Source organism: Kogia breviceps, chromosome 1 (assembly GCF_026419965.1).
Source record: "Kogia breviceps isolate mKogBre1 chromosome 1, mKogBre1 haplotype 1, whole genome shotgun sequence".
In the NCBI taxonomy this organism is placed as follows: domain Eukaryota; kingdom Metazoa; phylum Chordata; class Mammalia; order Artiodactyla; family Physeteridae; genus Kogia; species Kogia breviceps.
In genome coordinates, this window is record NC_081310.1 from 21,971,750 (window position 1) to 21,999,050 (window position 27,301).

Consider the following 27,301-nt stretch of genomic DNA (forward strand, 5'->3'; position numbering starts at 1 on the left):
TCTGCACCCCTGTTGCTGTGCTCTCCTCCGTCGCTCCGAAGCTCCCCCCACCCCCCTGCCCACCCGCCGTCTCTGCCAGTGAAGGGGCTTCCTAGTGTGTGGAAACCTTTCCTCCTTCACAGCTCCCTCCCAGAGGTGCAGGTCCCATCCCTATTCTTCTGTCTGTTTTTCCTTTAATCTTTTGCCCTACCCAGGTACGTGGGGAGTTTCTTGCCTTTTGGGAGGTCTGAGGTCTTCTGCCAGTGTTCAGTAGGTGTTCTGTAGTTGTTCCACATGTAGATGTATTTTTGATGTATTTGTGGGAAGGAAGGTGATCTCCACATCTTACTCCTCTGCCGTCTTGAAGGTTCTCCTTACTTTTAAACTTGTTTTTCTGCTGGACCCTGATATTGCCATAAGAGAGAGTAGTTTTAATAATGGGGAAGGTCTTATATGTAAACTCAGACCAGAAAATATTTTTTTATCTCACCTACTGTTGCAGAAAAACTCAAACCCTTTCCCACTGCAGTAGCACAGAGGATATGGAAATTTAATTCACAACTCCTGCAGTACCAGCATGGCACTGCTTTTTTCAATAGCAATTAGGGACTGAAACCAAAATAGCAAGCACAATAGCAACACCATAGTTGAACTCTCAGTAGTTGAAGTAAAATACCTGTTTAAGGAGAGCATGTGGAAAAGTGGCATCCTGGCTGGCATGCCAGGTCAGGACAAATGACTGGATCACATGGACACCAATGGCAGATCCAGATTGGAGACCTGGTGGAGATCCAGACAGGGGACTTAGACTGGAGAACTGGGTTGACAAAAGAAGTGTCTCCAGGCAATGACAGAAACACCACTTCAGCTTCTCTTTTTTAAGGGCTCCAAAAGTCCATTTGCCAAATGTATTTTGCTAACTTTTAGAACATTGCATATGAGTCATTTGCAAAGAGTGATTTTGATTTCATACTTCTGTTGCATTTGAGAATACCCTCCAGTTATTCTCAGGAAGAGGTGACTGAATTGAGTGGACCCAATGACATTACAACTACAATGTCACCCCTTACAGAACCGTGTCTGTTCAAGGTACTATCCTTTCCATTTCTGTGAATCAACTTTTGCTTAGACACACTTTCTGTGCAACGTGACCTGAAGGTGAAGTGACTTATCGGGAATGTCTCTCTATACTTTTACCCAAACTGTTCCCTTTCATCTGTAATTCTCTAACCCTTAACGTTTTAAATTTTTGCCTTTAAAATCTTAGTCATCTTTTAAGACCCAGCTACCACTTCTAGTCCACCTCATATAGATGTGCACTTACCTTTCCTTCCACACACTGAGCGCTTAATTATATACTGTAAGGGACCCCAACTGTCAAAGCGTATCTGGAAAAATAGGCTTTCAATTTCCCTGGAAGGAAAAGCAGAGACAAGCAGGTCAAGAATGCCTAGCCATTAGCTCTGCTTATCCCTGAATGTGGATATGGCTTCACTGATGCTGAGTTTTGTTCAAGAATTAGGAGATTCCAGAATTCCCTTCAGTGGATGTACATCTGTTTGTATTGGGTGGGCCAAAAAGTTTGTTCGGGTTTTTCTGTAAACTATAAGATTTCTGAAGTAGTAATGTGAACCCAAAGTAGAAAAAGGACATGGCTAGAGATTAGGCCTCTCTGATCCAGCAAGATTCCTTACATGGACTGCACACTCATTAGGGAATTTGGGGACCAAAGACATGCCATCAAGACAGGTTTCATCTACTGCTCTGTGGGACTGCTGCTATGTCAGCTGAATTGTTGTGTCCTTTTCAAAATGAACTGAGAATTTAGTCTAACCTCTGTCTGTCTGTCTCTTTTTGTCTCACTACTTCCCACCTATTTATAAGTCACTGAAATGTTGCAGTAACCAACTGTTGTGACTTTGTTACATTAACATTTGTTAGATAAAGCCTCTGGGTACCAGATATGAGCCACAGTTCTATAGAAGACCATAAAGGAGTTGAAGCAGAGAAGTGTGTTACTTACAGGTTCTGGAGGAAGTACATGGCACACCGGAGGGGCCACCTGGAGAGGTCAAGGCAGAATGCAGCCAGAAAGCAAGAGCAGGACCTGGGGCACATGCCTTTATTAGGGTCTGTGGGTGGAGTGTTTTGAAGTTCCTGGGCTAAAATCAGATGACTTAATTAAACCCAGAAGAGTGGGATTTTAGTAAGCTCCAGGGAGTCTTATCTAAGGGCCAGGTAAAGGGTAAAGAACTAGAAGGCAGGGGAGACTTGATCACAGGGCTGTTGAGAAGTCATAACAGGAACTTATATTTGCTTGTGATTCTGTGGGCTGCAATCTAGGGCATGTGCTTTCAAGAGGGGCCTAGTATCAGTTAAAGGCTCTGCAGGCTGCTTGGCCAAACAAAATGGATGCTGAGGCAGCAATATCATGGAGTAATTTTAGCTAAACTCTCAACACAAACCAAATCAGCAATTCAATTTCTTCACTCAATGTCATATTCTTTTTTTGTTTGTTTGTTTGTGGTACGTGGGCCTCTCACTGCTGTGGCCTCTCCCGTTGCAGAGCACAGGCTCTGGACGTGCTGGCTCATGGGCCCAGCCGCTCCACGGCATGTGGGATCTTCCCGGACCGGGGCACGAACCCATGTCCCCTGCATCGGCAGGCGGACTCTCAACCACTGCGCCACCAGGGAAGCCCCCCTCTTTCTTATTTAGCTCATCAGGCCATTCAGATCTAGCTTTAAGGATCTCCATTTCAAAAGAGGCTGTTGAGCGATATTCTAAACTTAGTTGAACAGAGGAGCGAGAACTAGATGAATACAGATAACACACATTTATTCAGTATTCTGCATTCCAGGCATTGTGCTCATAAGCATATTATAGAACAAACCTCTGCTTTTCCAAATTCTGAGCTATCTGAAAGTTCAGATAATTGGAATTTTTTTTTTTTCACTCTGCAGGGGAAATAAAGACAGAGAAGCTTTTATCAATATTCAGATACACATGAGAACACACATTTTCTAGGACACATTTTCTTGGGATCATCAAATTCAGGTCAATGTCTTTCTTCTACCTTTTACAGTTTTAGGACAAGAAACTGCAAGATTTCCTTAGTGCTTTTTGAATCAACAAAGACTAAATTAATTTTGGTATCAATCTAATATTTTAATTTTACACATACACACAAGCACACATATTAGAAAACGGACATATTTATATAATTCTCAGACATGGCATCCCTCTGGAGATACAGGTTTATAATAATATGTATAAAAATTTAGATCTGTATTATGGAATTTGTCCCCTACTCTGCTTTGGTTCAGATGCACTTGTGTTTATCTTTTCCATAAACTGTGAGCTCTTGGAGGTCAGAAACTATGTCTTACTCAGTTTTTGGATTCTTCACAACATGTAATGACTCTTTTGAAGTAAAAGTGGAAGTAATGTTAAAATACTTCAGATATTTTCACCTTAGATATGCTGAGTAAAGATAAGAAAGGTATAGACTTCCTAACGTGGGCTGAATGTGACATATTCTAATGGGTATATGAAGAGTGAGGTCATAAAGCTTGTGAAAGCTGTAGTCAGACTGCGTGGGTTCAAACCTGACTCTGGCATTTACTACCTGTGGGATGTTGGTTAAGCTGCTTAACTTCCCTGTGCTTCGGTTTTCTCAACTGTGAAATGGGAATAATTATGGGATCTACTACATGTGAGGATCAAGTGAAGTAATACATGTAAAGTACTTCACACTGTGCCCAGTACACAATAAATGGAAGAGCCATTATGATTATTAAAATATATGGGGAGCTCAGGGAGGAGGGAATTTGTGAATGAATCTGTATCTTTATTTTGTGGTGTCATCTTGGGCATATTACTTGAGCTCTCTGACCCTCAGATTCTTTATTTATAGGATAAGGACAATACTCGTGAAGTGAGTACTAAATGAGGTAAAGCATGTAAAGCACTTAGAAAAGCACCTGACACATAGTAAATGTTTAATAAATTCATTTTTTCATTCAACATAGACTTATTGGCATTGACTACTCAATGGCACTGTGCTGGGTCCTGGGGATCCTGGAGGGAATGAAACAACCCTTGCTCTCATTGAGGTTACAGTAGAGGGAGGGGAGACACACAAAGATATTGCAGTTCAGGTTGTGATAAGGACGATAGGGTGCATAAAGCAGGGTAAAGGGATAGAGAGTGAGGGGTGAGGCTGTGCTAGTTTATAGAGAATTGTTACATTTGGGCAGAGACTGAAAGAAGAGAGGAAGTGAGCTGTGTGCCTGCTTTGGGGAAAGGTGTTCTAGGTAGAGGCAACAGCAACTGCAAAGGTCCCAGGGTGGGGCCTTCTTACGTGCAAGAATAGGAAGGAATCAGGGGGCCAAGCTGAGGAGGCCGGGAGAGCGGTGGGAAATGAGGGCAGAGAAGTCACGGAGGCCGGATCGTGCCTTGAAGGGCCTTGAAGGCTGTTGTTTGGAATTTAGGTTTGACTGTGAGTGAGAGGGGGAGCCATTGGAAGGTTTCCAGCAGACCAGTGATTTCACCTGACTTAGGTTTTAAAAGCTGCTGTTTATAATACAAATGAATGTGCATACAAAACAGAAACAAGACTCACAGGTATAGAAAACAGACTAGTAGTTACCAGAGGGGAAAAGGAAGAGGGGAGGGACAAATTAGGGGTATGGGATTAACAGATAAAACTAATATATAAAAAATAGATAAGCAACAAGGGTATATTGGATAGCACAGGGAAATATGGCCATTATCTTGTAATAACTTTTAATGGAGTATAATCTGTAAAAATACTGAGTCACTATGCTGTACACCGGAAACTAATATAATATTGTAAATCAGCTACACTTCAGAAAAAAAGCATCACTTTGGCGGGGAGGGAGTTGATGGAATATAGGTTGCTCATTGTTTTTATTATTATTACTCTTATTCTTTTGTATCTCTCTTGCCTAGAGGAAGGAGGTGTCTTTCCTTCCCTCAGAACAGGTATCTGATGTCCAGATCTAAAAATGTGACTAAATTCCCTGTGTGTGTGCATGGGTGTGACTTGCATGGCTGGGGTGTTATACTCAGGTTTATGCGTAATGTGTTTGGTGCAAAAGTAAGAAGATGCTCATCACAATCTCTGTCCTTGATGCATCTGCAGTCCAGTTGTGGAGATTGAATATAGAAGCAGCAGGGAAATAGCATGGACATCAACAGGCCACCTTTTATTTCACTCTACAAATTGTGTCATTATTACTGAATGTTTGTGTTTATGAAGTCCTCAGATGCTTTAAGCATGATTCCAAAGATGCTGCGATAAAATATGACCTGTGTTTTCTTCACCCATAAAAATGAAGGGTGGAATTGAATCAGCTATGAGTTCTTTTCTGTCTAAAGTGCTGTAATTCAGACACACATTTTTGAAATCATAATCGTCATTAAAAGTTTTCAAGAAAAACAGCTACTATGAGAAACTGGCATTGTTGGACACCCTGACCAGACTTCTTCAGACTGGGCACTTTCTCCAGCTGCCAAAGGGCTGTGAGGCTGCAGAGCAGAGGCGTGAGAGGACAGAGGCTTCAGGGACTCAGTCAGCTGTGGTCTCTGCCAAGGAGCATATCCTCATCATCGGGCTTGCCTTTACCCACTGACCTGCCTGAATCATTCATTCATTCATTCATTCATTCACTTGTTCATTTGTTTTCTTTTTCCCCCTCCGTCCTTACTCCCTCTCTTCTCCCATTCTCTCCCATTGCTTTCACCAACTCTTTCCTCCTCCCCTTCTCTGATGGGGGCAGGCAAGATCAGATGCCCAGATGTGCACTGGACCTAGTAGGTCATGCACACCACTTTCTCTATATGGTGCCAAATCTTTCATGTGATCTGTAACCCCTTATTTCTGCCTACAGATTACTCCGTCCTTTCTAGACTCTCATAGATTCACAGATGCCTCATTGCACAATAAGGAAACCTGAGCCAAGAAAGTGCTCAGTGACTCACCTAAAATCACACAGCTATTTATGGCATAACCACCATCCTTGAATAAAACTTAAAAGTCACCACATCATAGGCTAAATGGCGTCTTAAGTCTTCCTTCAGTCCATTTACTGGTAAATCTTTAGGCAAATTCTGGAGCTGAGTTCAAAGTCTTCCTTGTAACCATGGAAAGAAGAAATGAGAGGCCAGACCTAGCAACTTCTGAGCTATGGTCAAAGACCAAACTACTAACATAATGTTCACTAATAGGCCTAATGGGGCTTTATTTTAAAATCCTTTTTCTTAGCTAAACCAGACCACTGAAATTCTATCTATAATAAACTTGCAATTCTACTAGATTTCTTAGCTTCACTATTTAAAATATCGGTTTACTAAAACCTTTAAAAATTATATTCAGCATTTGGAGATCTTTAGACTTCTAATATAATAATATTCAGCAAAAATTGAAGTACCAAGATATTTATAAGTGAAGTAACTGGTAACAGCAATTTTGACAGTGCTCAGTTCAGTTTAGAAATGGTTACTGAATGAATACCGTGTTGCTCTATGTGTATACATTCACAAATATTAATATGGAATGTAACTATTAAATACAACTATTGAATCAAATTAATAACTAGTAATTATGTTTGTAGTGATTTTTCTATTGGCACCATAAGACCCTAATGTTTCCCACCGTCAGCTGAATAAATGGCAAGACCCGCCTCTTGCTGCCTGGCTGGGTGATAGATCTATACACCTAAGAGACATTACCTGTGAAAAGCAGATTATGAGCCTGTAATCCCAGAGAAGGCTGTGTCAGTTTTAAGGCATCTGTTTACTGTTGGGGAAGGAAAAGGCATTTCCTACAAATGCTGATCTGTTACACAAAGAAGCCATTTTTCTGTGAGTTAGAAAAATAATCCTAAGGAGGATCCACAATCAGTGCAGAGACTCATGCAGGTCAAACAAGATGGCAGAAACCTAGCAAAACAGCCATTTAGAAAGGAATGGGCTGTGAGCATTTGTTCTAAGTCTATAAAAAGGGTAATTACTTTGGCAAGGAGTTCCTTTTCTGCTCCCTAAAGGCAGATGTAATGGGTTATAAATAAAGGATGCCTCATAATTCATTAAAAACAAGAAAATGGGGAAAGTTTTAAGGAAGCATGAGCTTTAAGGAGAACCTTCCAAGTTTAAGAAAGGTCACAGAGGGCCAGAACAGCACAAGTCCCTCTCCAAACTTGGATCGAAGTAACAAAAAGGGGGCATTTTCCTTTAGAGGGGGTTGATTCTTCCAGCCCATCTGCTGTAGGCACATTGCTGGGTGCTATCCTTCCTCTGTAGGTGACCTGCCTCCTCAGATACAGGCAGAATACTGGATTGGAATCAGAAGAATTAAATTCAGATTACTCCTAGTAATCTTAGGCAAATCATGTAGTGTCCTTGATTCTCAACTGCAAAGTGAGATAACAATAGTATCTGACTCACAGAGCAGTTGTGAATGCTGCTTATCTTATTCATTCACAAATTCTTGATTTGTGATTGAAGTCCTACTTTGTGCCAGGCACTGGGGAAAGCACTAAAGATGAATACCAGGAAAAAAAAAAAAAAAAAAAAAAAAAAAAAAAAAAAAAAAAGATGAATACCAGGGCCCCAGACCTTGAAGAATTTGAAACACCCCTGTCCAGGTCACACCTGAGACCAATTGGGTCCAAATGTCTGGGAGTGGGGCCCAAGCACTGATACCTTTTACAAAATCCCCAGGTGAGCTCGGGGCTAAGGACTGCTGTTGTAGGCATACTGAGAAATGTCCCAGTGGAGGTAAGACACTAAGTAAATGGAAGGGGCTTCACAGATGTAGAGTAGGTCTTGACAGACAGGTGAGAGTTTGCCAGCAGAGGAAACCCAATGAAGAAAGGCAGTGCACACTTGACCTTGAAGTTTGGAGTGGCTGAAGCCCAGGTTGTATTTGCTCTGGTTCAGGAGATGAATTAGACGTGTACGTGAAGGCATAATGACAAAGGAACAGGAGTGCTGTGCTATCATGAAGGCAATGGGGAGTTTCTGGGGGTTTTCATATTTATATTAATGGGGTTCAGGACATACTACCCCAAAATATGGCCCCTTGGCAAATTAAATATCTTAAGCTGAAGTGATTTTTTAAATAACAGAAGCAGGAAGGTCACTCTGACCTTTCCCACTCCTCACCCTTCTTCTCTGAAATAGGTCATAAAACCCCATAGGAAAGGTACTCTCCCTGTACCAGGAGGTGGGAAGACATTCTTATCACTAGAGACAGTGAATTTGGGGCTGAGAAATCTATACAAACAAATGTTATTAAAGCAACCCTATCTTTCTAGTTACTTCTTCACCATTTACTAACCCTAGCTCAAATCCATTTATCTTGCTGATTCATCACAAATTAATTGTTTCTGGGTCTAAAAGATATAAAAGCTTCTTGGTCTGGTCACATCTTTGGGTCATCATTCTCTTGTGAAGACTCCTATATACTTGTAAAAATTTACTAAAATTTATGTGCGTTTTCTCCTGTAAATCTGCCTTTGTCAGTTTAATTTTCAGACCCAGTCAGGGACTCTAAGGTCAAGGAACACTTTTTGACAAAAAAAGAATTTACAATGAAAATGCTCTACAGGGGTATAGAGGGAACATACCTCAACATAATAAAGACCTTATATGACAAGCCCACATATAACATCATACTCAACAATGAAAAACTGAAAGCTTTTCTTCTAAGATTAGGAACAAGACAGGATGCCCACTCTTGCCACTTACTCAATCCTAGACACGGCAATCAGGCAAGAAAAAGAAATAAAAAGCATGCAAATTGGAATGGAAGAAATAAAACTACCTCTATTTACAGATGACATAATTTAAAAAAAAAAAAATATATATATATATATATATATATATATATATATATATATCTCCCTAAAGACTCCACCAAGAAACAGTTAGAACTAATAAATTCAGTAAAGTTGGAAGATACAAAATCAATATACAAAAATTTCATGCTCATGGGTTGGAAGAATGAATATTGTTAAAATGCCCATACCACCTAAAGCAATCTATAGATTCAATGCAATCCCTATCAAAATTCCAATGGCATTTTTCACAGAAATAGAACAAACAATTCTAAAATTTGTATGGAACCACAAAATCAATACACAAAAACCAGTTGCATTTCTATATACTAACAATGAACTATCAGAATAGCCAAAGCAATCTTAAGGAAGAAGAATAAAACTGGAGGCATCACATTCCCTGATTTCAAACTGTATTACAAAGCTATAGTAATCAAAACAGTACAATATTGGCATAAAAATAGACACATGGATCAATGGAACAGAATAGAGAGCCCAGAATTAAACCCATGCATATATGGTCAATTAATATATGGCAAAGGAGCCAAGAAAGTACAATGGGGAAAGAATAATCTCTTTAATAAATGGTATTTGGAAACCTGGACAGCCACATGTAAAAGAATAAAACTGGCTAATATCTTACAACATACACAAAAATGAATTAAATGGATAAAAGACTTGAATGTACAACCCGAAGCCATAAAACTCCTAGAAGAAAACATAGGCATTACACTATTGGACATTGGTCTTAGCAATATTTTTTTTTTTTGGATCTGTCTCCTCAGGCAAGGGCAACAAAGGCAAAAACAAATAAACGAGTCTACATAAAAAGGAAACCATTAACAAAATGAAAAGGCGACCACAGAATGGGAGAAAATATTTGCAAATCATATATCTGATAAGTGGTTAATATCCAAAAATATATAAAGAGCTCATACTATTCAATAGAAAAAAATCCAGTTAAAAATGGACAGAGGAACTGGATAGACATTTTTCCAAAGAAGACATACAGATGGCCAACAGGTACATGGAAAGGGGCTCAACATCACTAATCATCAGGGAATCGTAAATCAAAACCATAATGAGATACCACCTCATGCCTGTCAGAATGGCTATTTTCAAAAAGACAATAAATAACAAGTGCTGGAGAGGGTGTGGAGAAAAGGGAACCCTCATACACTGTTGGTGGGAAGGAAAATTGGTGCAGTCACTGTGGAAAACAGTATGAAGGGTTCTCAAAAAAATTAAAATAGAACTACCATATGATCTAGCATATGATCTGGGTATTTTTCTGAAGGAAACAAAATCACTATCTGGAAAACTTATATGTACTCTCACATTCATTGCAGCATTATATAAAATAGCCAAGACATGGAAATCACCTAAGTGTTCATGGATGGATGAATGGATAAAGAAAATATAATGGAATATTATTTATCCATAAAAAGGAAGAAAATTTTTTCATTTGCAACAACATGTACAGACCTTGAGAGCATTATGCTAAGTGAAATAAGCCAGACTGAGAAATACTGTATAATACCACTTATATGTGGAATTAAAAAAAAACAAACCTGAACTCATAGATACAGAGAACAGATTGGTGGTTGCTAGAGGTGAGAGGTGGAGTGGGGGTGGGGTGTGGTTGTGAAAGGAGTGAAGGTAGTTAAATGGTACAAACTTCCAGTTATAAGATGAGTTAGTCCTGGGAATGTAATGTACAGTATGGTGACCACAGTGAACAACACTGTATTGTATATTTGAAAGTTGCTAAGAGAGTAGATCTTAAAAGTTCTCAGTGACAAAAAATAAAATTTGTAGCTATGTGTGGTGATGGATGCTAATTAGATTTATTGTGGTGATCATTTCACAATGTATACATCTATCAAATCATTATGTTGTACACCTGAAACTAATACAATGTTATATATCAGAAATCTGAAGGCAGAGAACCCTGTCGCAGTCATCCAGATGTTATGGTATTTGAAAGAGTTACACGAATGTGAGGAATTTTTATCCCTGTTGGCCTACTCCCACTCTTTCCTGGTTGGGAAGTCCACGGGGACCTTTGCGGGGAGTGGATTTGAAGACATGGCCACGACCCAAAGAAATCCATAGTAGAAATTTTGAGATCACTTTGTGAGATCACAGTTAATTGTTTGTTTTGCCAAAGCATCCAGCTCAACAATACACCTCGAATTACCCCGTCACTACTCCAGTGGCTGCTGGGTGTTTGCCCCATGCACTCTAGCAGAAGGATTCTCCAGTCCGAGGTTGAAACAGACTGCATAGATGGGAATGGACACGACAGATCTATCTGTCGTGTGAGGCAGTATGGTTCAGATAAAGGGAGCTACCAGTTGAAAAGCACTTAGAGCCATGCCCAGCACACAGCCAGCACTATGTTTGCTATTGTCGTTTTTCCAATCTTAGCTCCAGTCGGTACCCCTTCCTCTGTGAGCTTCATCAGCACTCTGATGAATGGCCCTTCTGTTTATTTCTACCATATGTATTGCAATTATTTATCTGTATGTGTTTCTCTGGAGGCTGTGAGTTGCCCAAGAGCAGGACTGGTCTTATTTATTCCTTGGCATTGGTATGGGTATGTGCTTTCTGCCTGTTTATGTTATGACCATGACTTAGTTTTTATTAATTTAATAAAATAAAAACCACCAAAGCAAAGACATGTTAACATTCAGCAACAATCTTTTACTGTCTTTTAAAGACTGCAGTCTGATTTTTTCATGTGTTGTAAGAGACTTACAAATGCAAAGACATTTTCAACACCTTTGTTTTTTGCTATTAAAACTTCAGCCTTACTTGTGACTTTTTTTTTTTTTTTTTGCTGCAAATCTTATAAAATATTCAGTTTCCTAAGCACCTTGAAGTTTAATCCTTATAAAGAACCTTCCGTCTGGAAATGTCAGGCATAATTTATTAACTCCTTTTTCATGGGTATGGATAGTTATAGCTTTGCATTTCTGATGCAAAGCTATAACTTTGCATCAGAAATGGGAACTGAATTGCAAATGCAATGGAGATATGGAAATAGACAAATCTCTTTCAAGGTAGAGTTAAAAGAAGCATTTTAGAATCCCTTGCAACTCTAGCAAGCAAGTGAGTGCTTTGTGAGGTCAGGTACACAGGATGATTTCAGCTCTCAGGGGCCTTAGCTCTTCGCTCTGCATGGAAGCGCTCCTCCTAGATGCCCGCCTGGCTAGCTCTCTTACTTCCTTCAAGCTGAAGGGGGAGTATGTCACCCCAAATTATACTTCTTTGGCATAAGGATTATCCTGAGCTGGCAACTTTTAAGAAACAGCAGATATAGGAAAAGCTCTGAAAACTGAGTAGAAGTTATACTTTTGTAAGACACACTTACAGTAATAAGGGAAATCTCCATTTGTAAGGGTGTCCCTCTCTGTACTGGGAAGGAGGAGGATGACTAAATCTTTAGAAACTCTTTTCAGTGAAGAAGGCAGTGACTTAAATCTGTATCAACCATACCTTTGATTATGTGCTTTGCCTGATAACTGGCTTTCTCATAATCGTCCCAACATCTTCTTTTGTCTTTAGCTGGAAGTGGTATTTAAGGTGATGGCTTGGGCCATTTCAGAGAGTTACTCAGTTTTCCTGGTTACTTACCATGTATACAAGAGGTACACATGTTATTAAACTTTTGGGTTTTTTTCTCCTGTTAATTTGTCTTTTATTACAGGGAGGTATTAGCCAAGAACCTAGAAGGGTAAAGGGAACATTATTTTTCATCCACTACAAAGCTTTTGCTCAGTCTCACATTATTTCATCCTACCTCCTCTTCTTCCTCGTCCTCCTCTGCCTCAGGTACTCCTGATCCCCTGTTATGACACTATACCACTTTATCACCTTCAGTAGTCTATATAATTCACCCGTCAACTGAAAGAAAGATGCTCAACGTGAGAGCTGTGAGTTAAGTTTTATTCAGGGTCTTACTGAGGGCTGTTGCCTGGGAGACAGGCTCTCGGGTGGCTGTGAGGAACTGGTCCAAAGAAGTAAGGAGGAGACTAGTTTGTATGTGATTTTTGTTGAATAACATGAAGTCAAGCGTGCATCTTAACAAAAGATGACTGCTAGTCACAAAGAAGAGAGATCTCAAGTGAGTGATGATGGTGCTTTCCTATGTATGGGAGGATGCAAGAAGCGGGGTTCATTAAAATTCTCCCTGAGATGCATATAACTACCTGAGGGCCGGTTTGTCCAAAGCACAGAGCATCCTGTTATTGTCTTTAATTTCCTCTCTGAAGCACCCAGTGCACTGCTGGTCAGCCACTGCAGTGGGTTAATCTTTGGATTAACTTGGATAATGAGAGGAATTCTCTTTCCTCTTCTTTTGTTTGCATGCCTTGTTACGTTTGTTGTGTATCTCACTCCACTGGAATGTAAGCTCATGAGGGGTGGGCTGTTTATTAGTTGTTTTTTTGTTTGTTTGTTTGTTTTTGTGGTATGCGGGCCTCACTGTTGTGGCCTCTCCCGTCGCGGAGCACAGGCTCCGGACGCGCAGGCGCAGCGGCCATGGCTCACGGGCCCAGCCGCTCTGCGGCATGTGGGATCTTCCCGGACCGGGGCACGAACCCGTGTCCCCTGCATCGGCAGGCGGATTCTCAACCACTGCGCCACCAGGGAAGCCCTGTTTATTAGTTTTGTTGACTGTTGTAGTCCAAGTGCCTAGAACAGTTCCTGACAGACAGTAGGTGCTTAACAAATATCATTTGTATCAAATGCTGGCTACCTAACTATCACCAACACTACTCATTGATAAGACAAAGCTGAGTTTATTGCTTACTGTGCTAAGGGAGAGCACAGCCTTGACAGCAGGGTCTCTGAGAGGGAAAGAAAGATTGGAATTTACTGAGAATTTGAAGTTTGGTTTAAGGCAAGGCAAGTCTTTCAGTATGGGAAGGGGGGTCCTGATACGTTTTAATATTTTTATTTATTTATGTTATCCTGAAAGCATGAGGTTTTGGGATCAGGGCAGATTACTATTTACTTACAGAAATAACTATATTCGCTCGTCAGCCTTAGTTCTTCCCTCTTCTAGTGTAATGCAGTGAGAGCCAGATGGTCGGGCCTGTGTGTACAAAGGGGACTCTTACTCCACAGGAGAGGAACCCCAAATTCATCAATCTGGCAGTTTCCATAGGACAACATGCACAGCAACTTGACTCCCTTTCTGAGAGAGGGAAATAAACTTAATCTCCCTACTATAAACAAAATCTCCTTGGGAGGAGAAGAGGAAGATCCTTCTGCAAGGCAAATAAATGTCTCCAGGGGAAACCTAGACAAGCCTCTTGGGGCTTAAAACGCCGGAATGTCTCCATGTCCGTGTTTTATCCTCCCTTGAAATGTAACGTGCGTCTCCAGAGAGGTAAATCTTTCTGGAGTTCTCTGGCATCCAACTTCCCTTTAACTTCCAAGACTTGTCTTTCAACCCAGATCCCAGTACGATTTGCTCAAAGATCCCTAACTGTGCAGAAATACGAAAATGTTCATTTCCTGACATGGCCTTAATTAGATTTGCGTAAGGATCACAATTTAACAGTTGTGGAAATAAATGAAGATCATCCAAATGAGAAGAGGCAAAGACTATTTATTCAGAGCCAGGGAGTCAGCCACCATCGCTTGGTTTGGGCACAGACTCAAAGGAAAGCAGAGAGTGGTCAAGCTTTACAGTGGAAAAGAGGAAATTTGCGTGTGCCCTGGCTGGAGGCTATGGACGTGAGGAAGTTACAGGCAGGCTGACTGGATGCAAGGCATCCGAAGTGACTGGTTGGCCATGTTTGGCTTTCTTCTCTCCAGTTAGTCCTAAATTGGCAGTGGGCACAGAAATCTGGAAGCTGGCAGTTATCAATCAAGTCCTGGCTGTTTGAGGCCAATTGTTGCAGGAGTTATGGTTTGGCTGCCTGGACTGTGTGCTAGAGATAGTGATACGACTTCTTATAAGTCTGATTTGTAGATAGTAGGTTGGCCTCCTGGGCTGGTTATTATTGATAACGAGTTGGTTTCCTGGGCTGACTGCCACAGATTATGGGTCAGAGTTCTACTTTTATATGAGGTCTGGCCATTCTCCATTTGTATGGAGTCTCTCATGGTTTAGAATTGGTGGAAATAGCAAGGCAAAGACTTTGAAGCAAGGAAATCTTAGGCCACAAACCATCTGTTGATGCTTACCTATTGAAAAGTTGATGAGTCTTTTGGGAAGTTCCTATAAAAAACAAGCAGGATATTTGCTTGGGCAAGAACATCCTGAAAGAGTAAACTTGTGCTAATGAAAGTGACAAAAGAGTAAAGTTATGTTAACGTAGACAGTACCAGGAGAAGGGGAGATAGGTAGCTTTGATTTTCAGTTGAATGAATTGAAGGGAAGGAATTGGATGGAACCAAGATTTGTCTAATGTCACAGATGTTCCTCAATTTCATTTCTCTCTCCACTTCCCCCAGCCATGCATGGTGCTGTGAGAAAAGTGAGAATATTCCTGTTTTGCAGGAAATGGAGATTCCGAGTTTAAAAAAGGTGTCCAAAGTCAGACTTTGATTGTAGGAAAGACAGAATTCAAAGCCTGTTCTGTAGGACTCCAAAACCTCTGGCTTTTTCTAGAGCACCACGCTGCTTTCCATAAATTTAAACATTACCCAAATCACCTTTTCATTGCCATGCATGTGTATGAATGTGTAATAGGTAATAGGTATATGTGTAATAGGCCATATGTATGTTTTGGTGAGGGGGAAGAAAAATGGTGGGGTAGACCTTGGAATGGCACAAAATAAGTTCTTTTTGAGTATAGCTTTTGCGTGAGTTTTTTTAGGGGTAATTCCAGAATTTAAACTTGTGTCTGCCCTTCATTTCAGATATTCCCTGTACTGATAGGCCCTTTTAGCTACTGAATTATAATAACATATTTTTCCTTAATACATGTTCTTTCTAGTTTTTCCCCCCTTAAAAGTAATTGGCAAAGTAGCCAGAGTTAACTTCAAAGAATTAAATGCACGTGATTCTTGGGTATCATTTCAGATTTTACAAATGCTAAGCAGTTTTCAAGAACTATGGAAATAAAACTTCTGGATGTTCTTAGATTTACAATCTTCACGGTTTATATTCTATGCTGCTGGCATTTTTACTGAGCTGGAACATTCTCCAGAGATCATCATTTTATCTTTTAAAAACAATCACAATTATAATTAGTATTGTTATTGCTTTCTTAGCCATGGTAGGGGAACGCAGTGATCCAAGCCCCCAGTTTATCAGTGTGAAAACTGGCAGTACAGCAGTGCTAGGCTTCCAGGAGGGGCTCCGTGTTGCCTTCATCTGAGCTAAGCGCCAAAGCTATGGCTAGGAAAAACCTCGGGAAGAGCTGTGTGTTTGGTAGGAGCCCTTCCAAAGGGAATGCCCCCACTAAAGCCCACACTTGTGTAATTTTCTTCTCTTCTTCACTGAGAGGGGTTACCAGCTCTACTGGTTGCATTCAAACCCTGCTGCATGTTGGAATGGCCTGGGGACCTTTGAAAGCTCTTGACTTCCAAGCTGTACACCAGACCAATTAAATCAGAAGATCTAGAGATGGGAACCAGGCATTAACATTTTCTGAAATGTCTCAGAGGATTCCAACTTGAAGCCAACGATAGCACAATGATAGCAGCTTTTCAAAACTCCCGGAGAATCCCTGATGGCAGCTCCCCATAATATCCTGGACAGGGTGGGGAGGTTTAGGAGGCAGTGATGGTGGTCCTGGGCCATGAGGTGTCGGCTGCTGGTACCAGTCCTGACTCTGTACATGCAGGGCTGGCTTGTGCTCTGGGATGTGGCTGTGTTATATGCATTAGACAAACTAATTGCTAGAGTCCTTGACAGCCACTCTGGAAATGAGTCTGTGGGGTCTAAGGACTGGTGGGGATCAGCCTTTCCTGGAGGGATTGCTTCTTAGTTGCTGGTGGAGAAGTGGACCCAGCCTGGGCACTGCTCTGCAGGAGTGGGCATTACCTTACCTCTTCATAACCCACATGTCAAGTTGGAGAGACTCAGTTGCTGAGTTGGCCCTAAGCACCATTACACAGCTCCCCTGCACTTCTGAGCAGCCCCAGCCAGCTTCTGCTCTAGATGTCTGCAGCCTCCGTGAGCATGTTCAGGGAGGGAAAACAGACAGCCCAAAGCTGAAGGTTCACATTCGTCCACTTAGTAGCTGAGATGCACAACCATACAGCTTGCAAGGCAGCTTTTTTTTTTTTTTTTTTTTTGCGGTACGCGGGCCTCTCACCGCTGAGACCTCCCCTGCTGCGGGGCATAGGCTCCGCACTCGCAGGCCCAGCGGCCATGGCTCACGGGCCCAGCTGCTCCACGGCATGTGGGATCTTCCCGGACCGGGACACGAACCCACGTCCCCTGCATCGGCAGGCGGATTCTCAACCACTGCGCCACCAGGAAAGCCCTGCAAGGCAGCTTTTTATCAGAAGCTACACATCTCCTCAGCAGGCACACAGCCAGATGAGACCAAGTCATACAGGCATCCAATGATGACTTAGAAGCACTGGGCACCCCTGGACACATAAACAGGACAGGGGGAGCCTTGTCAGCGTAGCCTGGACTTTTAGAATTCCTCTTTTATTTTTTTATTTATTTATTTATTTATTTTTTAATTTTTTTTTTTTTTTTGCGTTACGCGGGCCTCTCACTGTTGTGGCCTCTCCCTCTGCGGAGCAACAGGCTCCGGACGCGCAGGCTCAGCGGCCATGGCTCACGGGCCCAGCCGCGGCATGTGGGATCCTCCCGGACTGGGGCACGAACCCACGTCCCCTGCATCGGCAGGCGGACTCTCAACCACTACGCCACCAGGGAAGCCCAGAATTCCTCTTTTATTATGGTTGATTAAGTATTTACAGTTTGGAGATTGATTAGGTATATTAGTAATATCCAAACTGAATAGAACGATTATTTTTAATCTTTATTGTAACAGGATATTAAAATAAGAATCTTCCCTGGATTTTTAGTTTCAGCAGAGGCCATAAAGGCTAAAAACAAACCAATGGGGAAAAAGTATCCCATATCCTAAGATATGTTGTAATTGCTCAATCTATTATATATGGTGAAGAACCATTCCGTCCATTGTGGATGGATATTTTGTAAAATACAAAATCATGCCCTTGGATATGGTAGCAATGTCAGATTGCCGAAAATGTTTCAAACACTCTCAATTTCCGTACTGAGATCTTCACAGACTGGTAGCAGTTTTAGGTAGCACTGTTCTAGACCACTTTTACAGATCAGGCTAAATTCTTGTGAAAATCGTTCTGTCAATCTTAGCCCACATCCCAGCCTAACTAGGTAAGAGAAGGTTGAAGAGCCTGGAGAATGATTTCTTTCGAGAAATGTCAGAGTGAAGTAAGAGTAAGAGTGAAGTACTTCACTCTTAGCACTTAGCAGTTAGATTCCATATATATGTGTTAGCATACGGTATTTGTTTTTCTCTTTCTGACTTACTTCACTCTTTCTTGATGGCAGCTCTAAAGGATCGCCTGGAGAGCTCAGTCATATCCCCTGACATATGCGGGGACTTTTATGGGACTCATACCTAGAAAAAGTATAAAGTTGAGAGGCTGCAGCTAGAGGGAAGAGAGCTGTGCAGAGTGAGCTGCACTTGCCCCCGTGGAGGGACAAAGATAAATGGTTGTTGGGGAAACTGGCTATGAGCCCTCTATAAAGAACCTGGCCCAAGAGGGTGTCCTGCCAGCTGTGAGGACACCGCCGTGGAAAAAGGCTAGAGTTATGCCAAAGAATACAGAAACTAGAGCGAGGAGGGAACACTGAGTGGTATAGTGGGAGCAGGCTTCAGCTCCACCAGGAAACTGCAGTTGGAGGCTCCCAGTGTGTGGGGGGGTGGGGGTGGGGGGGATGACAAAGAAACATCATGGGACAAAGAGCCAGTGATGGGGCATCAGTCACACAAAAGGTCCCAGCTCCAGATTACAGTACCCAACAAGAAAGCACTGCATCTGTCCCCTCTACCTCTTCTCCATCCCTCCCACCCCTGCCTGACTGCAGACCTTGTAGCTTGAGTTTGGACCAAACTGAGAAAGGGAGACAATGTAAACTGGGTGAGTCTAGAGTCTTGATATTATCCTGGCTTAGATGTATCAATACTAAAACAGACTGTTTATTACCTGAGAGTAACCAAAATAACACTCCATCTGCCCCAGGCTGCATCCAGGGGGAAACCCTGCTTCAGGCCTTGTGTAGAAGTGCCCTGCTGAGCAACAAAGTGACCTCCTGATTTGGCCTCTTGTCATCCAATAAATTGGTGGCATGGCCATAGAATAATGGCTGGAGCTCAGAGTCTGAGTAAGATTTCTGGGTTTGCTTACTTGTTCACCACTTACTAGTGATGGGGTTCAGGACATGCTACCCCCAAATATTGCACCTTGGCATATTAATAATTTAAGCTGAAGGAGTTTGAGAAGAGGGCAAAAGAAGTAAGGTCTCTCTGACCTTCCCCCATCCTTCTGCCCTGAAGCAGGTCATGAAACCCTCATGTGAGAAGTGCTCTCCCTATACCTGGAGGAAAGGAGTACTTATCTCGAAGATGGAGGGACACTGAGAAGAAACCGAACGAGCTTGCTCTTTCCCCAGTTTACTACACTTAGCTCAAACCCCTTGCCCTATCATACCTTTCCACAACTCTTCAGAAAACGTAGCATAAAACCACTCAAATTTTTTTTTTTTTTTTTTTTTTTTTTTTTTTTTTTTTGGCGGTACGCGGGCCTCTCACCGCCGTGGCCTCTCCCATTGCGGAGCACAGGCTCCGGACGCGCAGGCTCAGCGGCCATGGCTCATGGGCCCAGCCACTCCGCGGCATGTGGGATCCTCCCGGACCGGGGCACGAACCCGTGTCCCCTGCATCGGCAGGCAGACTCCCAACCACTGCGCCACCAGGGAAGCCCAACCACTCAATTTTAACTGTTTCTTCGGTCTTCTTTTCCTTATGAAGGCTCCCGTGCCACATAAAATTTGTATTAAACAAATTTGTTTCCTTTCCTCCTGTTGATCTGTCTTTCAATTTAATGTTCAGATCCAGCCAGGGACCCTATGAGGGTTGAGGGAAATGAATTTTTCCTCGCCTACACTAGCTTTGTGATCCTGGCCAAGAGAAACTATGCCTCAGTTTTCCATCTGTAAAATAAGGATAACTTGACCATTTATTTATTTATTTATATGTTTAACATCTTTATTGGAGTATAATTGCTTTACAATGGTATGTTAGTTTCTGCTTCATAACAAAGTGAATCAGCTATACATATACATATATCCCCATATCTCTTCCCTCTTTCTGCCTCCCACCCTCCCTATCCCACCCCTCTAGGTGGTCACAAAGCACCCAGCTGAACTCCCTGTGCTATAATGCTGCTTCCCACTAGCTATCAGTTTTACGTTTGGTAGTGTATATATGTCAGTGCTACTCTCTCACTTTGTCCCAGCTTACCCTTCTCCCACCCCATGTCCTCAAGTCCATTCTCTAGTAGGTCTGGGTCTTTATTCCCATCCTGCCCCTAGGTTCTTCATGACCATTTTTTTTCTTAGATTCTATATATGTGTTAGCATACAGTGTTTGTTTTTCTCTTTCTGACTTACTTCACTCTATATGACAGACTCTAGGTCCATCCACCTCACTACAAATAACTTAGTTTCCTTTCCTTTTATGAATAAATAATATCCCATTGTATATATGTGCCACATCTTCTTTATCCATTCATCTGTCAATGAACACTTAGGTTGCTTCCATGTCCTGGCTATTGTAAATAGAGCTGCAATGAATATTGTGGTACATGACTCTTTTTGAATTATGGTTTTCTCAGGGTATATGCCCAGGAGTGGGATTGCTGGGTGGTATGGTAGTTCTATTTTTACTTTTTTAAGGAACCTCCATACTGTTCTCCATAGTGGCTGTATCAATCTACATTCCCACCAACAGTTCAAGAGGGTTCCCTTTTCTCCACACCCTCTCCAGCATTTATTGTTTGTAGATATTTTGATGGTGACCATTCTGACCAGTGTGAGGTGATATCTTGTAGTTTTGATTTGCATTTCTCTAATGATTAATGATGTTGAGCATTCTTTCATGTATTTGTTGCCAATCTGTATATCTTCTTTGGAAAAATGTCTATTTAGGTCTTCTGCCCATTTTTGGATTGGGTTGTTTGTTTTTTGTTAATGAACTGCATGAGCTGCTTGTAAATTTTGGAGATTAATCCTTTGTCAGTTGCTTCATTTGCAAATATTTCCTCCCATTCTGAGGGTTGTCTTTTTGTCTTGTTTATGACTTCCTTTGCTGTGCAAAAGCTTGTAAGTTTCATTAGGTCCCATTTGTTTATTTTTGTTTTTATTTCCATTTCTTTAGGAGGTGGGTCAAAAAGGATCTTGCTGTGATTTATGTCATAGAGTGTTCTGCCTATGTTTTCCTCTAAGAGTTTGATAGTGTCTGGCCTTACATTTAGGTCTTTAATCCATTTTGAGTTTATTTTTGTGTATGGTGTCAGGGAGTGTTCTAATTTCATTCTTTTACATGTAGCTGTCCAGTTTTCCCAGCACCACTTATTGAAGAGGCTGTCTTTTCTCCATTGTACATTCTTGACCCCTTTATCAAAGATAAGGTGACCATATGTGCATGGGTTTATCTCTGGGCTTTATATCCTGTTCCATTGGTCTATATTTCTGTTTTTTGTGCCAGTGCCATACTGATTTGATTACTATAGCTTTGTAATATAATCTAAAGTTCAGGAGCCTGATTCCTCCAGCTTTTTTTTTTCGTTCTGAAGATTGCTTTGGCTATTCAGGGTGTTTTGCGTTTTCATGTAAATTGTGAAATTTTTTGTTCTAGTTCTGTGAAAAATGCCATTGGTAGTATGATAGGGATTGCATTGAATCTGTAGATTGCTTTGGGTAGTACAGTCATTTTCACAGTGTTGATTCTTCCAATCCAAGAACATGGTATATCTGTCCGTCTGTTTGTATCATCTTTAATTTCTTTCATCAGTGTCTTATAGTTTTCTGCATACAGGTCTTTTGTCTCCTTAGGTAGGTTTATTCCTAGGTATTTTATTCTTTTTGTTGCAGTGGTGAATGGGATTGTTTCCTTAATTTCTCTTTCTGATTTTTCATTGTTAGTGTATAGGAATGCCAGAGATTTCTGTGCATTAATTTTGTATCCTGCTACTTTACCAAATTCATTTATTAGTTCTAGTAGTTTTCTGGTAGCATCTTTAGGATTCTTTATGAATAGTATCATGTCATTTGCAAACAGTGACAGTTTTGCTTCTTCTTTTCCAATTTGGATTCCTTTCATTTCTTTTTCTTCTCAGCTTGCTGTAGCTAAAACTTCCAAAACTATGTTGAATAATAGTGGTGAGAGTGGGCAACTTTGTCTTGTTCGTGATCTTAGTGGAAATGGTGTCAGTTTTTCACTGCTGAGGATGATGTTGGCTGTGGGTTTGTCATATATGGCCTTTATTATGTGGATGTAAGTTCCCTCTATGCCTAATTTGTGGAGAGTTTTTATCATAAATGGGTGTTGAATTTTGTCGAAAGGTTTTTCTGCATCTATTGAGATGATCATATGGTTTTTATTCTTCAATTTGTTAATATGGTGCATCACATTGATTGATTCGTGTATATTGAAGAATCCTTGCATTTCTGGGATAAACCCCACTTGATCATGTTGTATGATCCTTTTAATGTGCTGTTGGATCCTGTTTGCTAGTATTTTGTTGAGGATTTTTTCATCTATGTTCATCAGTGATATTGGCCTGTAGTTTTCTTTCTTTGTGTGACATCTTTGTCTGATTTTGGTATCAGGGTGATGGTGGCCTCGTAGAATGAGTTTGGGAGTGTTCCTCCCTCTGCTATATTTTGGAAGAGTTTGAGAAGGATAGGTGTTAACTCTTTTTTAAATGTTTGATAGAATTCACCTGTGAAGCCATCTGGTCCTGGGCTTTTGTTTGTTGAAAGATTTTTACTCACAGACTCAATTTCAGTGCTTGTGAATGGTCTGTTTATATTTTCTATTTCTTCCTTGTTCAGTCTCAAAAGGTAGTGCTCTTCTAAGAATTTGTCCATTTCTTCCAAGTTGTCCATTTTATTGGCATATAGTTGCTTATAGTAATGTCTCATGATCCTTTGTATTTCTGCAGTGTCAGTTGTTACTTCCTCTTTTTCATTTCTAATTCTATTGATTTGAGTCTTCCTTTTTTTCCGGATGAGTCTGGCTAATGGGTTATCAGTTTTGTTTATCTTATCAAAGAACCAGCTTTTACTTTTATTGATCTTTGCTATTGTTTCCTTCATTTCTTTTTCATTTATTTCTGATCTGATCTTTATGAATTCTTTCCTTCTGCTAACTTTGGGGGTTTTTTGTTCTTCTTTCTTAATTGCTTTAGGTGTAAGGTTAGGTTGTTTATTTGAGATGCTTCTTGTTTCTTGAGGTAGGATTGTATTGCTATAAACTTCCCTGTTAGAACTGCTTTTGCTGCATCCCATAGGTTTTGGGTTGTCGTGTTTTCACTGTCATTTGTTTCTAGGTATTTTTTGATTTCCTCTTTGATTTCTTCAGTGATCTCTTGGCTATTAAGTAGTGTATTGTTTAGCCTCCATGTGTTTGTATTTTTTACAGATAACGAGAATAGAAGAGGTCAATAGTGGAAAGAAATCTTTCTGGATGGATTGCATAATGCTATGAAAGTGCAATGTATGGATAAAGGTGTCTGAGATTTTTTTGTTGATATATAATTTACATACAACATTATATTCATTTCAGGTGTACCACATACTGATTTAATATTTGTATACTTTGCAAAATAATCACCACAAAAAGTCTAGTTAGTATCCATCACCACACATAGTTACAAACATTTTTTCTTGTGATGAGAACTTTTAAGATTCACTCTCTTAGAAACTTTTAGATATACAGTACAATATTAGTAACTATAGTCACCACACTGTACAGTATATCCCCAGGACTTATTTATTTTATAACTGGAAGTTTGTACCTTTTGACCACCTCCACCCATTTTCACCACGCCTTTGGCAACCCCCAGTTTGTTCTCTGCATCTATGAGTTCATTTTGGTTTTTGTTTTTCTGGTTTTTTGTTTTTTTAGGTTCTATACATAAGTGAGATCGTATGGTATTTGTCTTTTTCTATCTGACTTATTTCACCTAGCATAGTGCTCTCTGGTTGTCAAAATTGGAAGAATTTCCTTCTTTTTATGGCTGAGTAATATTCCATTGCGTGTGTATATGTATTTTTTTTCACATTTTCTTTACCCATTTATCCACTAATGGACACTTAGGTTGCTTCCATGTCTCAGCTATTGTAAATAATGCTGCAGTTAACATGGGGATGCATATATCTTTTTTGAGTTATTGTTGTTGTTTCCTTCAGATAAATACCCAGAATCAGACTTGCTAGATCTTTTGGTACTTCTATTTTTAATTGACTGAGGAGACCTCATATTGTTTTCCATAGTGACTGTACCAATTTACATTTCCTCTAACAGTGCACAAGTGTTCCACTTTCTCACCAACACTGGTTATTTGATGTCTTTTGTTAATAGCATTTTAACAGGTAATATCTCATTGTGGTTTTGTTTGTATTTCCCTGATTATTAGTGATGTTAAGCACCTTTGCTTGTACCTGTTGGCTATCTGTATGTCTTCTTTGGAAAAATGTCTATTCAGATCCAAGTGTAGGAGTCACTCAGGTAGTTTTTGGTTTTCTTCCAGAGATGACTGTTCCATACGTGAAGCTGTAGATTCAGTGCGACCATGGGAGGGAGGGAATTCAGAATCCTCCTATGTCACCACCTTGAACTGGATCTCTGAGATTTCTTTTTATTCATGTAACAAATGTTCATATAACAACATGTACCAAACACTGTTCTGAGCACTTTACAAATATTGATTCATGTGGGAGGAGATGGGGAACAGATTAGAGCACAGAAATTTTTTTTTAAAATAAGGTAGTCTGGATACCTACTATAGGGTTTTGCTGGAGAAGATTTAATTCTGAAGGATGTAGATTTACGGTAGGACTACAAGGAGGACGAGGGCAGGTCCAAAGTCCTGAGCAAGCAGTGGAGTTCAGAGCACCAGTAGAGTGGGGCAGGCCATGTTGAGCCCCCACCCAAAGTACTATTCTACCTACACCTTGATTTCAGATTTCCAATCTCCATAACCATGAGAGAATAAGTTGCTGTTGTTTTAAGTCACCCAATTTGTAGCAATTCGTTTCAATGGCCACAGGAAACTAATATAGATTTTGGTACCAGTTAGTGATTGCTGCTGTAACAAATAAAGTGGCTTTGGAATTAAATCATGCATAGTGGCTGGAAGAATATCTGAGCAGAGATATTACATAGATGTTGAGCTGAGAGCTCAGTTCAGGGACAGACTGAAAGATTTGTAGACATATGAATGGCACTGTCATAGCTGAAAGGCTGAATACTCATTAATTAAGTCAATAAATATTGATGGAGTATCTTCCGTGTAAGAGACATTACGATAGTTTACAAGACCAACTCATTCCTTGATGTTAGTAAGCTTACATTGTAACAGGGAAAACAGACATTAAATAGCTACAGCACAATTAATTAGTTACAATAGTGATCTGTGCTGTTAGGAAGTGTAGAGTATTATCTGAACAATGTGAATTTTTTTAGCAGAATGTTAGTGTTGCTGTCCATACTATTCATGCATTAATGCAACAGCTCCTCACTCTCTGAAGCATTCTTAGCAAAAGTGATTCCCTATGGTTATACTTAAATAGATCTTTGAAGCTCAAAAAAATAATAGCTTATCCAAAGAAATGATTAAAAGCCTAACAGTATTTTAAACAATAATAAGAACACAAGCAATAAGTTGAGAATGGACCACCTTCCTTCTAAATTATTCAGCAAAATGGTTCTGTCTTTCCAGGCAAGAGAGGAAATGTCTGGTTGGAAAGGAAGGGGAAAAGAATATCAGTCTGAGAAAGATTTCATTCTGATTATGGCTCCCCAAAGTATATGAGAAATACTATATAGCTAATTCTAAACTACTTTGTACCATTTAGATGAGGTGGATCCATAGGCATGTAACACAACTAAGCTAGATAATGTCCTCAGTGAGCCCCAGTGTGCCCCAAGCCACACTGCCATCATTGACCAGATAGACCTTTGTATAGCGACTGTGCCCTGCCAACATGCCTCTTATGAGGCAGAAGTCGAGGGTGATTTTCCAAGTCACCTCACACAAGGTGCACAAGAAGGAGACTTCAGACCTCCTTATACACCAAATTCCACAAAGCTGGAGAAAGTTAACTCGTTTTATTTTTGTTTTAAAATGGAGTTCTTCTTTAAAAACTATAATGTAGCTACTGTAACAATAACAGTAATAACAAGATGTTTATAGTAGAGGCTTTTCCCCTCATCTTAAAAAAATTAGTGGTACTAGAGCCATTTTGTACCCAGGTATGTCTCTGATTCTACTTTTGAAGAGTAGTCGAGTATTATTATTATGATGATTATTATTATTATTTTTTTTGCGGTACGCAGGCCTCTCACCGCTGCGGCCTCTCCTGCCACGGAGCACAGGCTCCGGACGCGCAGGATCAGTGGTCATGGCTCACGGGCCCAGCCGCTCCGCAGCATGTGGGATCCTCCCAGACCAGGGCACGAACCCATGTCCCGTGCATCGGCAGGCGGACTCTCAACCACTGCGCCACCAGGGAAGCCCCTAGTATTTTTTTATGTGAAATAAAATTTCATTCTAGTGTAGTTTGGGGAAAACTTCAGATAAATATTTCTTTCTTGTGTAATACATGAACTGTATTCTCTCTAGGTTTTCATAAAGCTGAAAAAGATGTTTATCTTACCTGATTTCAACCCAAGCAAGATTGCTCTAGTTTCTGTTGCTTGTTGCTCTATGTGCCAGTGGGTTATGACATTGAATAATTACCATGAAGTATAGAAGGTATGCATTTTCCTCTTAAATATCTATAACAATTTGGAAGTAACACATCTGTGTTGTCCCAGAAAAAAAAACTTAATGCTCAAATGAACTTCTGTGGAAAGAATGCTTAATGAAAAACACTTTAATCAAACATATTATGTTAACTCATAGATATGACAGTGCTCCTATGATATTCTTTAATCTATGGCAACTATGCTATTGTTTTATTTATTTGTGTTAAGATGTTTCACCATATTAAACTACTTATTTCCCTTTGTACTCTAATTCTAGGAAAGTTTAAGAGTTGACATCTATAAGTGTCTTTCAAACTTATAGAAAGAAAAATAAGTTCACTTATTTTTAACAGTGAACTTGACTTTTTTAACACTGAAATTTTGTGACATTCTGTTTGAGCTGGTGGGCCCTAAACAAATACAAGTGGCTGAAGCTCAAAATGTTCT

At 40.5% G+C, this 27,301-nt stretch overlaps 1 long non-coding RNA gene across 1 annotated transcript in view; it reads right to left on the bottom strand.

Moving 5' to 3' along the window:
• Window positions 1–245: 245 nt before the first annotated feature.
• LOC136793793 (uncharacterized) overlaps window positions 246–27,301 on the bottom strand; it is a 90,090-nt gene continuing 63,034 nt past the window's right edge. The window contains exons 3-4 of the long non-coding RNA XR_010839567.1: window positions 656–759; window positions 246–383 (exon numbers count right to left, since the gene is read on the bottom strand). This is a non-coding gene — a long non-coding RNA (uncharacterized lncRNA). The remainder of the gene's footprint in view (window positions 384–655; window positions 760–27,301) is intronic.